The 12,318-nt window shown below is 48.0% G+C and overlaps 1 protein-coding gene across 1 annotated transcript in view; it reads left to right on the top strand.

Moving 5' to 3' along the window:
- The window catches only part of LOC145406639 (acetylcholine receptor subunit alpha-like), a 606,054-nt gene that overhangs the window by 241,057 nt on the left and 352,679 nt on the right, over positions 1-12,318 (top strand). The gene's annotated exons all lie outside the window — the stretch shown is intronic.

Genomic DNA, 12,318 nt, shown 5'->3' on the forward strand with positions numbered 1-12,318 from the left:
CAACATACAGATGGAAAGATTACTCACCTTAACCCTTTCACACCGATGACTTTTGTAAGATATTTTTGGTGCTAGTAAGAACCTGCCATAAGGAAGGGGTCAGTGGGGGTCAGAATGTACCCCAAAATAAATAAAATAGGTTGAAGAAAAAATAAAACAGGAAATTGGTTGTCGTAGTGAAAGGAATAACTGGAAATTCTGTATATTGCTAACAATGAATATTTAAAAAGGCAGAGTTAATGAGGAGGCAGTTAAGGTGTAATGACAGTTTAATAGGACAGAGCTATCACCGACATTAAACCAATTGTGCTCATGTTCTTATTAATTGTCGTTCAGGAGGTTTTTTTCAGCAGCAGGATTGACTCTCATTAGGTCCTCATTTCCCCCAGACGATTTTATTCAGCTTGAAGGGTTGCCAGCAGGAAAATAAATCATCATCAGCCGGAATTTTGTTAGGAAGTTGTTAATGGTGATTTACGAAGACAAAAAAACTTGCAGCAGTCGGGATGTAATGACAGTTGAATGGTTCCCAGTTGTTACCGCCATTAGACCAATTGTACTTGTTTGGCCAGTGGTTGTGATGGACGTAGCCAGAATCCGTGACTGACAGGATGGATGTAAACATGTAAACAAGAATAGTGGTTTAAAGGGACATGTAAACAAGAACAGTAGTTTAAAAGGACAGATGTAAACAGATGTAAACAAGAACAGTGGTTTAAAGGGACATATGTAAACATGTAAACAAGAATTGTGGTTTAAATGGACATGTAAACAAGAAGTGGTTTAAAAGGACATGCAAACATGTAAACAAGAATAGTGGTTTAAAAGGACTGATGTAAACGAGAATAGAGGTTTAAAAGGACATGTAGACAAGAACAGTAGTTTAAAGAGACAGGTGTAAACAGATGTAAACAAGAATAGTGGTTTAAAAGGACATGTAAAGATGCAAACAAAAATACTGGTTTAAAAGGACAGATGTAGACAGATGGAAACAAGAACAGTGGTTTAAAGGGACAGATGTAAACAAGAATAGTGCTTTAAAGGGACAGATGGAAACAGATGGAAACAAGAATAGTGGTTCAAAAGGACAGACGTGAAGGGGCAAATTATCCCCCATTAGGGTGAATCTACAGGTACCGGGGTTATTAGTGTTGGTGTAAAAGGGCGGATGGTAAGAGGAAGTAATTAACCACGCTCCCCATCCCCCCACCTTGTTGCCCCCACGGTTAATTGCTCCCATGGCAGGTAATTAACGCTCTGTCTTTGCCCTGGTTAGGTCTGCTTAGGCTTGGTTTGGTTAGGTTGGGACAATTGCACACTGGCTTATAGTTAACGTATTTAATATCTCCAGGTTAGGTTAGCTTACAGAATGTTAAGACTGGCTTAGGTTTATTTAGATTAGATTAGGCTAGGTTAGGTTAGGTTAGGTTAGGCTAGGCTGGGTTGGATCGGGTTAAGGACGTGAAATGTTAGGTGAAGTTAAACTGGATTGGGTTAGGATCGATAAATTTGGTTAGATTAAGCAACGGAAGGTTTAGATTAGAAGAGAGTAAGTCAGTTGGGTTGGGTTGGTTCTGTGGGGTTAAGTTAGATCACGCTAAATTAGGTTAGATTAAACTAACTGGTAGGCTGCTTTGTAAATCTCTATCTCTCTCCCGGTTCAGTGGTCGGGTTCTTTAGATCTTGGTGCGGTTAAGGCGAATGAGGAAATGCGGTCACTACTGTTAATGCCGCCCGATTACACACGCTGTGCGGTTAATTGCACGGTGTGTGTGTGTGTGTGTGTGTGTGTGTCTGTGTGAGAGAAAGAGAGAGAGAGAAATAAAGTAAGAGTGAGTGGATGAATGAGTGCACAAACGTTTTATTATTATTATTTATTATTAGTTGGATTAGTATTATTTACGTTGGGTTCTGTTTTGCTAGACCGGGTTCTGTTTTGTGGTTGGGTTTTTATTTTGGGGTTCTGTTCTAAGAGGCTTACGAGACTGCGCTAAAATGTTATGGGTTCAGCTTTAAAACGGTGGGGTTCATTTTAAAAGCTGGGTTCTCTCTCGAAATTGGGTTCTCGTTGGGTTCTGTTTTATCAGGCTGGGTTCTGTTTGGGTTCCATTTTAGGAGGTTGGGTTCTCTGGGTTCCGTTTTAAGAGGTTGGGTTCCATTTCGGTTTGTTTTGCAGGGATGGGGTTCTGTTTGACGAGGCTGGGTTCACTTTGGGTTCCATTTTAGGAGGCTGGGTTCTTTTGGGTTCCCTTTTATGACGTTTGGTTCTGTTTTGGTTCCATTTTACGAGGTTGGGTTCTATTTTGGGCTCCGTTTAGCGGGAATGCGTTCTGTTTAGCGAGGCTGGGTTCTGTTTGGGCTCTGTTTTGCAAGGGTGGGGTTCCATTTTACATGGCGTGGGTTCAATTTGGGTTCCAATTTGCGGGGGTGGGGTTCTTTTTTTTGGCGTGGTGTGTGTGTGTACCCCGCCCGCACCCTGGTATTGAACCCAGGGCGCTTAAAGCAGACCGCCCACACCACCCCTCCTGCCCACCCACCCACCCTGCCTACCAGCCCACCCTTCTTATGCCCACCCTTTTCTTCCCCCTTCTCTCCCCCTTTCCATCTACCCTTATTTCTCTTTATCTGCCTCTTTTTCCCTCTCTTATCCTCTCTTTCCCTCACCCCAGAGATGTTCACCTTCTTTTTCTCTCCTCTTCCCCTTTCTATCATCCCTAATCTCCCTCTTTTCCTCTCTCTTTTTCCCTCTACTCTTTCCCCCTTCACCCCCATCCCCCCCCTATGACTACACTTTTTTTCTCACCCCTACTCCCTCTTCTTCCTCCTCCCCCTTTCTCCCAGTTCCCATTTCTCTGTCTTTAATTACCTTCCCTTTGTTCCCCCTATCCTCCCCTCTCCCCCTCGCGTAACCTCTTTTTGTTTTTTATTTTCTTTTTTATTTTCTTTTTTCACCACCTATAAAATTCTGTCCCAATTTCCCATTCTCGCTCGCACTGACTGACTCTCTCTCTCTCTCTCTCTCTCTCACTTCCTCCGTTTATCTGCTTCTATTTACTCCCTCCTTATCTCCCCTGTTCCGTCTCCTTCCCTTCTTTCTCCCCTCACCACCCACTCACCCACCCCCTCTTCTTTCACACCCACTTTTTATTTTCCTTTGCCTACCCATTAGAACCACATCCCCCACCTATTGCCTGTTCCTGTATCTTTAAGTAATCTACCATTCTCTACTTCTTACCCTTTGAGAGAGAGAGAGAGGAGAGGGAGAGAGAGTTGCCCCTCCCCTATCCCTCTTTCTTCCCCACCCACCTCCCACCCAGCATCCCACCCTCCTCTTTATTTCCTTTACTCATTTAATAAAGGTCCTACACCCCTCCTTCCCCATCTCTATCAGTTTATTTGCTTCCATTTCCAATTCCCCTTACTCTTGCCTCTCCTCCATTCTCTACCCTACTCTTTCTTCTCCCTCTTCCCTCATTCTTTCCTCTCCTCCCTAGTCTACCTCACCTCTTTCCTCTCTTCCTTCCCTACTCTTCTCCTCCATCCACCCACATCATCTCTTATGCCCCATCTTTCTTTCCTTTACCTACCTATTAGATCCTACCCAACCTTCCATCCCTTACCCAACCTTCCATCTCTTACCCAACCTTCCATCCCTTACCCACCATCCCTTACCCAACCTTCCATCCCTTACCCAATCTTCCATCTCTTACCCAACCTTCCATCTCTTACCCAACCTTCCATCCCTTACCCAACCTTCCATCTCTTACCCAACCTTCCATCCCTTACCCAACCTTCCATCCCTTACCCAACTTTCCATGTCATACCCAACCTTCCATCCCTTACCCAGCCTTCTGTCCTTTACCCAACCTTCCATCCATTACCCAACCTTCCATGTCATACCCAACCTTCCATCCCTTACCCAACCTTCCATCTCTTACCCAACCTTCCATCTTATACCCAACCTTCCATCCCTTACCCAACCTTCCATCTCATACCCAACCTTCCATCCCTTACCCAACCTTCCATCCCTTACCCAACCTTCCATCTCATACCCAACCTTCCATCCCTTACCCAACCTTCCATCCCTTACCCAACCTTCCATCCCTTACCCAACCTTCCATCTCTTACCCAACCTTCCATCCCTTACCCAACCTTCCATGTCATACCCAACCTTCTATCCCTTACCCAACCTTCCATCTCTTACCCAACCTTCCATCCATTACCCAACCTTCCATCTCTTACCCAACCTTCCATCTCTTACCCAACCTTCCATCCCTTACCCAACCTTCCATCCCTTACGCAGCCTCCCATCCCTTACGCAGCCTCCCATCCCTTACCCAACCTTCCATCTCTTACCCAACCTTCCATCCCTTACCCAACCTTCCATCCCTTACGCAGCCTCCCATCCCTTACCCAACCTTCCATCCCTTACCCAACCTTCCATCTCTTACCCAACCTTCCATCTCTTACCCAACCTTCCCTCCCTTACCCTACCTTCCATCTCTTACCCAACCTTCCATCCCTTACCCAACCGTCCATCCCTTACCCAACCTTCCATCTCATACCCAACCTTCCATCCCTTACCCACCATCCCTTACCCAACCTTCCATCCCTTACCCACCATCCCTTACCCAACCTTCCATCCCTTACCCACCATCCCTTACCCAACCTTCCATCCCTTACCCAACCTTCCATCTTTACTCTCTCCTATGTACAGTATTATTTCATTGTTCCCTTTTTTCCTCTCTCCTGTTCCCCTCCTCCCCATTCTTTCACTTCTCTTTTCGCCACATTTTCCTGCCTTTACCCACCACCCTATCCGTCTGCCGATGTATTTGCTATTTTTTCTCTATTTTCAGACGATTTCATTAACCCCTCGGAGACTTTTTTTTTTGAACTGAGTAGGTTAGAAATTACCTTATCATTAATCTTTCCCGGGGTGAGCAAAATCGTCCGGTGCTTGCATGAGTAAACGAAAAAATAGGCCATCGTAGTGAAGAGGTTAATTCCATCCTCACCCCATTTATCAGCCATAATTCTTTCTTGACTCCCCTCTTCCTATAACCTGTCCCTCCCCTTCTCCTCTCTACCTTTTCTCTCCCCTCCTGTCCCCACCCCTTCCCTCCCCGTCCCATCTCTCCCTTCTCTGATTTGTTAGCTCCCCCTTTCTTCCCCTCCCACCGTCCCTCCTATCTTTCTCATCCACATCCTCCTTTCCTTACTCTTACTCTTCCTCTGTCAAGACCCTTCCCTCTTCCTCTACTCCTTCTAACCCTCCAATCATTCTCTTTCTCTCCCCCTCTCATTCTCCCTTACCCTCTCTCTTACTTTTACTCTCCCTCTCCTCCTTCCTTAATCTTTTTCCAAACTTTTCTGTTTCTCTCTCTCTCTCTCTCTCTCTCTCTCTCTCTCTCTCTCTCTCTCTCTCTCTCTCGTACCCTCCTTTTCTTTCCTCTTCCCATTAGTTTCGGCCCTCCCTCCCCCCACCCAACCCCCCTCTCTTTCATTTTTCTGTCCTCACTTCATTCCTGTTCCCCCTCCTCTTTTCCTTCACATTGCCTCTTCCCCTCCCTCACCCTTTTCCCCTTCCTTTTCCCCTCCCCCACACCTTCCCCATCCTCCCCATCCCTTCCACACACATTTCCCATTTTTCTGCAATCACATGTTTTCTTTTCCCCTTCTGTCTCCCCTCCCTTACCTCTTCCCGTTCCCTTCCTCCTGCCTCGCTCATTCCCCTTCCCTTCCCTCCCCCTCACCTTCCGCCCTTAACCCCTCCACACACACCCGTTGGCCACTCTTCAGCCTTCACTTACTTCGTCTTCTCTTTCCTTCTTTCCTTCCTTCCTTCCTTCCTTACCCTTGTCTCAGGTTTCCTTCCCAGGACCTTCCCTTACCCTTCCTTCCTCCCTCCCTCTTCTTCCTCTTCCATTCTTCCCTCTATTCATATTCCTTCTTCTTCTTCTTCTTCTGCTCCTCCTCCTCCTCCTCCTCCTCCTCCTCCTCTCTCTCGGTCCCTCCCCTCCTTCATCCTAAGCTTATCGTCTCCTGCCCTCCTCCACCTCTTCTTTTCCTTTTCCTTCCTCTCTTTGCCCTCTTTCGTCTCCTCTTCGTCTCTCTTCTGTCTCCGCACTCATTCCCTCACTCTTTCCCCTCTTTCCCCCGTCTACTCTCTTTTCCCTCTCCTCCCGTCCTCTGTCTCTACCTCCCCTTCTCCCCATTCCTCACTCCCTCCTTCCCCCTCCCCTACTACCACTTCTGCTTCAAATAATCACACACTCAGATAATCTGTTGAGGGGAGGTGGGGAGTGGAGGGAGAGAGGGGAGGCGGTGAGGGGAGGGAGAGAGGGAAAAGGGGGAGGGAAATGCGAAGAGGCGAAGGGGGGAGGATAGGGAGAAGGTGAGAGGAAAGGGAGAGGTTAAGAAGATTGGAAGGAGGAGAGGAGACAGTAGGAGAAGAGGGGTAGGAAGGAGGTGAAATGATAAGAAAGGGCGGAGAGGGGAGGGGAGATGTAGAGGAGAAGAGGTGAAGAAAGGGACGGGAGGAAACAGGGAAATGAAAGGGAGGGACGAAGGTTAGAGAAAGGGAAGGGAAAAGGAAGGAGGAAGGAGAGAGGAAAGGGAAGAGAGAGAACGGGGAGATTAGAGAAAGGAAAGGAGAAAGAGAAGGAAGAGGAACCGGAGATAAAGTGAAGGGGAGGGAAGGAAGGAATGGAATGAAGAAAGGACAGGGAGAGTAGGGGAAGTAAAAGAAAGGAAGAGGGGGAGGGAGGAGAAGAAGAGAAAAGGAAAGGAAGGGACTGAGAAGGAGGAGGAGGGGAGAGGGAAGTTTGAGTAGGGAGAGGGGAGGAGGAGAAGAGGAACAATGGGGAAGGAGGAGGGGAGGGAGGGCTGGAGGAAATACTGTAGATAGAGGGATAGAGAGAGGAGGGAGGAAAGGAGAGTAAGGTAGAATAGGAGAGGAGTGAGATAGAGGGAGGAGGAGGGGGGAACAAACACGGTCGAGGTGGGGAGGAGATGGGGAAGGAGAGGGAGAGAGGAGAGAGAAGAGGGGACTTAGTGAACAAAAATGAATTAATCACATCCTGAACTAGAGGGGCACTCAGTGGGGCGCATCTCCGACAAAAGCAACATAATTTCCAAAGCACTCTTCATAATGGGTTAGGGTTTCTCATCGTTGATTAGGGTTTCGCAAGCAGTGTTTTCCGGATCCAGAATCTGTAATACGATCCGGATCGGTCCCAAAAATTAATCGATTGTTCCCTGGGACATGGGCTATCTACCCACCAAATTTGGTCTAAATCTCTCTTTTAGTTTTTGAGTAATTCTGCTAACAGACAAACTAACAAACAAACAAAAAACAGGATCAATACATACTTTCCTTGTCAGAGTGAACAAAGTGACTCCAGAACTACCGTAGTAAGCGGTTCAGTTTGGCGGATAAATTTAACAAGACGGATAATATCTGGTTGGCGAGGGATTAATATCGTAACTCTTGTGTTAACCAGGATCGTATATTGTGGTTATCCGTGGTCTGCCTCTTTACCTGTCTTTACCTACCTACCTGTCTGTCTGTCTCCATTTTTCTTACCTGCCCTTCTCTTCCACTTTGATGGGTCATTTCTCGTGTGTTGCTGGGACGGATCAGTTAGGCATACCAGTGTCTATCTTGCATCATTTAGCCATTTCCTACCCCCACTGCCACACCCACGCCCACACCAGCAGACTGAGCTGTGCCCGCAACACAAAATACTGCCAGGTGAGATCCTAATGAAGCGGTATATATAGATCGCAATTATTTCTGCTTATACATCGATATTTGTATGAATCTGTTCCCTGCCTATCTGTCCTTTGGTATAGTTCTCTTCCTTGCATCTGTTTCTATCTCTGCTCCTGTTTTTCATTTCTGTATCCTCTTTTGCATATATCTTTATCTACCGCTATAGTTATGTGTAACTGTCTGCCTAGTATCTATTTGAATACCTCCTCCTGCTTCTCTGCTGCATACATCTATTTATATCTATCTATCTGCAGTTATCTCCTACGTCTGTATTTCGTTCCATCTATTGCATATATCTGTTTCTATCGCTGTATATCTGCAATTATCTCATACGTCTGTATTTCATGCCATCAGTCTTTCATATCAGTTATCGGTTTATCTATCTCCGCACTTATCTTTTTTCCTCGTCTTTTCTTTCTGTTCACATCCCTGCTGGTCCAGTTATCAGCCGATCCAGTAGTATATATATATCTCATCTCATTAGCCGTTTGAGTGTCCACTGCAGGACCGGCCTATCCCGACCGAAGTGGGGACGATACAGCCAATGTATCTCTACCAAGTGGCTTAGGCTGTCTGGTAGAGATTGTGCAGTATGTAGGGTGAGAAGTGCTTGTAAGTGCAATTGTAGTGTTGGAGTGGCTTTGGATGTGTGTGTGGTCTGTGAACCAAGTGTAATCGGCCCACGCAAGCCAGCTGGGTGCAAGCATACCGTACTTTATAGTAAGCAACACTAGTTCAACCACAGCACCCCTTGGGTCCGCCAATGCAGTATGTGGCCAGAAGAACGCTCCCAAAGTTTATCACCCTGGCAGGGCGCGAACCCTCGTTCTTCAGTGTACGGAAACGCACACTTTACCACTATACCACAGAGGCTCCATATATATATATATATATATATATATATATATATATCCCATTTGAGCCCAGTGTCCTCAATATCGGGCGGAAGTGGTAATTTTCAAAAGTTAATAAAGTAGGGAACCCCCGGGTAGGGACCTAGTGAACTTCGCGACTATGAGCCGATAGGCGGAGGGCGGTACACTCAGTACCCTGCCACCACAATCCCTCGCCCAGGATAGTATCCAATGGGATTTATATATATATATATATATATATATATATATATATATATATATATATATATATATATATATATATATATTGGGAAGAAATGAAAATCTGTGCCAGGTTAGTGTAAGGGAAATATAGTTACTTGTCAGCTCACGAGTATAATTACCCCATCAACGCACATATCACATACCAGTAACTAGAGGCACAGTATATTAGCCTGATGGAAACAGGTGACTACAAAAATATTTAGCAGCAGGTGGGATGAAAACGAAAAAATGAAACCACTAGCATACGATTTTTACTGTCAGCCAGTTGATGAGATGTTACTCCAGTTGTGCATCATTGTACTACACACACACACACACACACACACACACACACACACACACACACACACACACACACACACACACACACACACACACACACACACACACACACACACACACACACACACACACACAGGCTCACACACACAATGCATATATATATATATATATATATATATATATATAATCTCTGTAGGTGGGGCTATAACATACATCTAGCATGTCTATCCGTCTCACCATCCATCTACTTACTCACATACCAACTTTTTCTAAACACAAGTCTATCTACCTATTCATTTACTTTTTTATCCATCTCTATCCATCTATAAATCTGTCATACATGTCTCCGTGCATTGATCTAACTAGGCGTATGTAAACAGCATTTGAGTGGGTCTGCTTGTGTTTAACCAGAGCTGAGTTATGTCTGTTTTATGAGAGAGAGAGAGAGAGAGAGAGAGAGAGAGAGAGAGAGAACTGGGAGGAGGGGAAAGGAGAAAAGAGAGGCGTGGGAAGGTAACATTATGTGAGAGCACGAGTGTGGGGAATAAAAATTTGGGAGAGAGAGAGAGAGAGAGAGAGAGAGAGAGAGAGAGAGAGTGGGGGGGAGAGGGGGGGAGGGGAAGAGAGAGGAGATATATGGATAGATAGGTAGATAGATAGATATAGAGAGAGACATACAGAGATTCGGTGAGACTGATTGAGAGAAGGTGAGATGTGAAAAAAAGATGAAAGAGAGATGGAATATGAGAGAGGAGTGGCAGGGAGGAAGTGGGGAGGGGGAAGGGAAGCAGAGAGGCATCTGAATGGAACCCCCACTCTCCCACCTTCCCCCTCCCCCTCCCACTCCCCCACCTTCCCTGCCCCCCTTTCCTTCCCCTCCCCCTCACTTAGCCATGCAAGGAACACCGCACAATTAAATGCAATAGTCAGCCCCCTCCCTCTCTTCCCCTTCCCCTTCCTCTTCCCCTCCCCCTCCCTCTCCCCTACTCCCTCCCTTTCCTCTTCCCCTTCCCCTTTCTCCTCCCCTCCCCTTGCCTCTCCTCCACTACCTCCCCCTCCTCTTCCTCTTCCCCTTCTACTTCCCATTCCCCCTCCCTCTTGCCTTCCCATTCCTTTTTCCCCTTCCCTTTCCCTCTCCCTTCTCCTTCACCTCCCCCTCCTCTCTCTCCGTTTTTCACCCTTCCCCTCCCTTCCCTCCCCTCTCCCCTTTCCCCATCTCCTCGCCCTCTCCGTTCCACTCGTCCTCTCCTCCTCCCTTCCTCTCCCTGCTTCCTTTTCACCCAGTCTCTCTCTCTTCTTTCTCTCCTCCTCCCCCTACCCCTCCTATCCCAGTTCTCTTCCTCTCTTCCTCCTCCTCTCCTCTCTTTCACTCCTTTTCCCCTCCCCCCTTCCTCCCTCTCCATTTTCTCCCCTTTTCACTCGGTCCTTCCCTTCCCCTTCCTTGCTCCTCCTCTCCTCCCTCACTCCTCCCCATCTTCCTCCCCCTCTCTTCACTCCTCAGTTCCTCTTCCGCTTCCCCCTCCTTCCTCTCTCTCATTCCCTCCCTTTCACTCAGTCTTTACCTCCCTTTTCCTTTCCCCTTCTCCTCCCCAACCCTCTTTCTATCTCCCCTCCTCCTCCTTCCCCCTTCTTCTCCTTTCCCCCCCACCATTTTCACTAATTTTCTGCCCCCCTTTTCTCTCTAAGTCATCGTCCCTCTCCCTCTCCATCTTCTCCCTCCCGCTCCCCGACCTCTCTCTCCCTTTCACTTACCCCCACTTCTGTATTCAATTCCCTTCCACTCTTCTTTTCTCCCTCTCTGTTCCCCTCATCCCCCCTCCCCGTTCCCCTCCCTTCCTTCCCTCCCTTCTTTTCACTCTTCCATCTCTCCCTCCCCCTTCCCTTCGCATCCTCCCCCTGTCATCATATCATCTCTCCTTCCCCCTCTCCCTTCCTCACCTCTTCCTCCTAAGCTCTCCACATCACTCACCCTCTCCCTGCCTCACTTCCTCTCCCCACCTCATCTTCCTTCTCCCTCTCCACGCTCCACCCTCTCCACCCTCCCAGGTCCCATCTTCCCTGCTCCCGTCTCCCTCCCCCCCCCCACATTCTCCTAGTTCCTACCTACTATCCAACTTCATTTATTTTCCTCCTCCTCCTCCTCCTGTTTCCTCTGTCCCTCTCCCTCTCTTCCTCTCAGCTTCTCGACTCTCCTTCGCTCCCCTCTCCTCCTCTCCCACATGCACCCTCTCTTTTCCCTCCCAAACGCCTCCCATCTCTCTCTCTCTCTCTCTCGCTTTTTCCCCCCACCCTCTCTCTCTCTCTCTCTCTTTCCCCCCACCCTCTCTCTCTCTCTCTCTCTCTCTCTCTCTTTCCCCCCACCCTCTCTCTCTCTCTCTCTCTCTCTCTTTCCCCCCACCCTCTCTCTCTCTCTCTCTCTCTCTCTCTCTTTCCCCCCACCCTCTCTTTGCTTCCCTCTCCGAAATCACTCTCCATTTTTTCCAATTTCTCTCACCTCTTTCATCTCGCCTGTCTTCCCTCCCCCACCCCTCCCTTTCTCCCCTCCTCTTCCCTCCCCCTCCTCCTACCTCCTCTCCTCTCCTCCCCTTTCCCTTTTTCCCTCCTCTCCCCTCTCTCCTCCACCTCACTTCCACCCCTCAGATCCTCTCCCCTCTCCCCGTCCCCTTACCGTTCCCCTCCCCTCCTCTCCTCTCACCCCTCTTACTTATTACCCCTCGTCCCCAACCCTCAACCCATGCTCCTCTTTCTCCTCACCCCTCTCTCTCTTCTCCTCCCTTTCCCTCTCCTCCCCTCCCCTCCTCCCTTTCCGCCCCCTCCTTTCCATTTAACTTCCTCCCCCCTTGTCCTCCTACACCTCTCCTCCTCTTCCCTCCCTCCCTCTCTCTCCCCTCCCTTTCACCTCCCTCCCTCGTCCTTCTCATTTCTGTGTTCATCTCTGCCTCAACCCCTTCTCATCTCCTTCTCCTCCTCCTCCTCCTCCTCCTTCCTCACACACACAGACGCACATATTCTCCACCAATCCTCTCTTTTCTCTCGCTTTCCTGTCCTCTGTCACCTCCTCCTCTTCCTCTCCCCTCCCTTTCCTGTCTCCCCTCCTCCTCACTCTTTTTTCTCCCTCCTGCTCTGTTCTCCATTCCATTT

The sequence above is a fragment of the Coenobita brevimanus genome, chromosome 71 (assembly GCF_032717465.1).
Source record: "Coenobita brevimanus isolate Jiangsu-jjx chromosome 71, ASM3271746v2, whole genome shotgun sequence".
Lineage (NCBI taxonomy): Eukaryota > Metazoa > Arthropoda > Malacostraca > Decapoda > Coenobitidae > Coenobita > Coenobita brevimanus.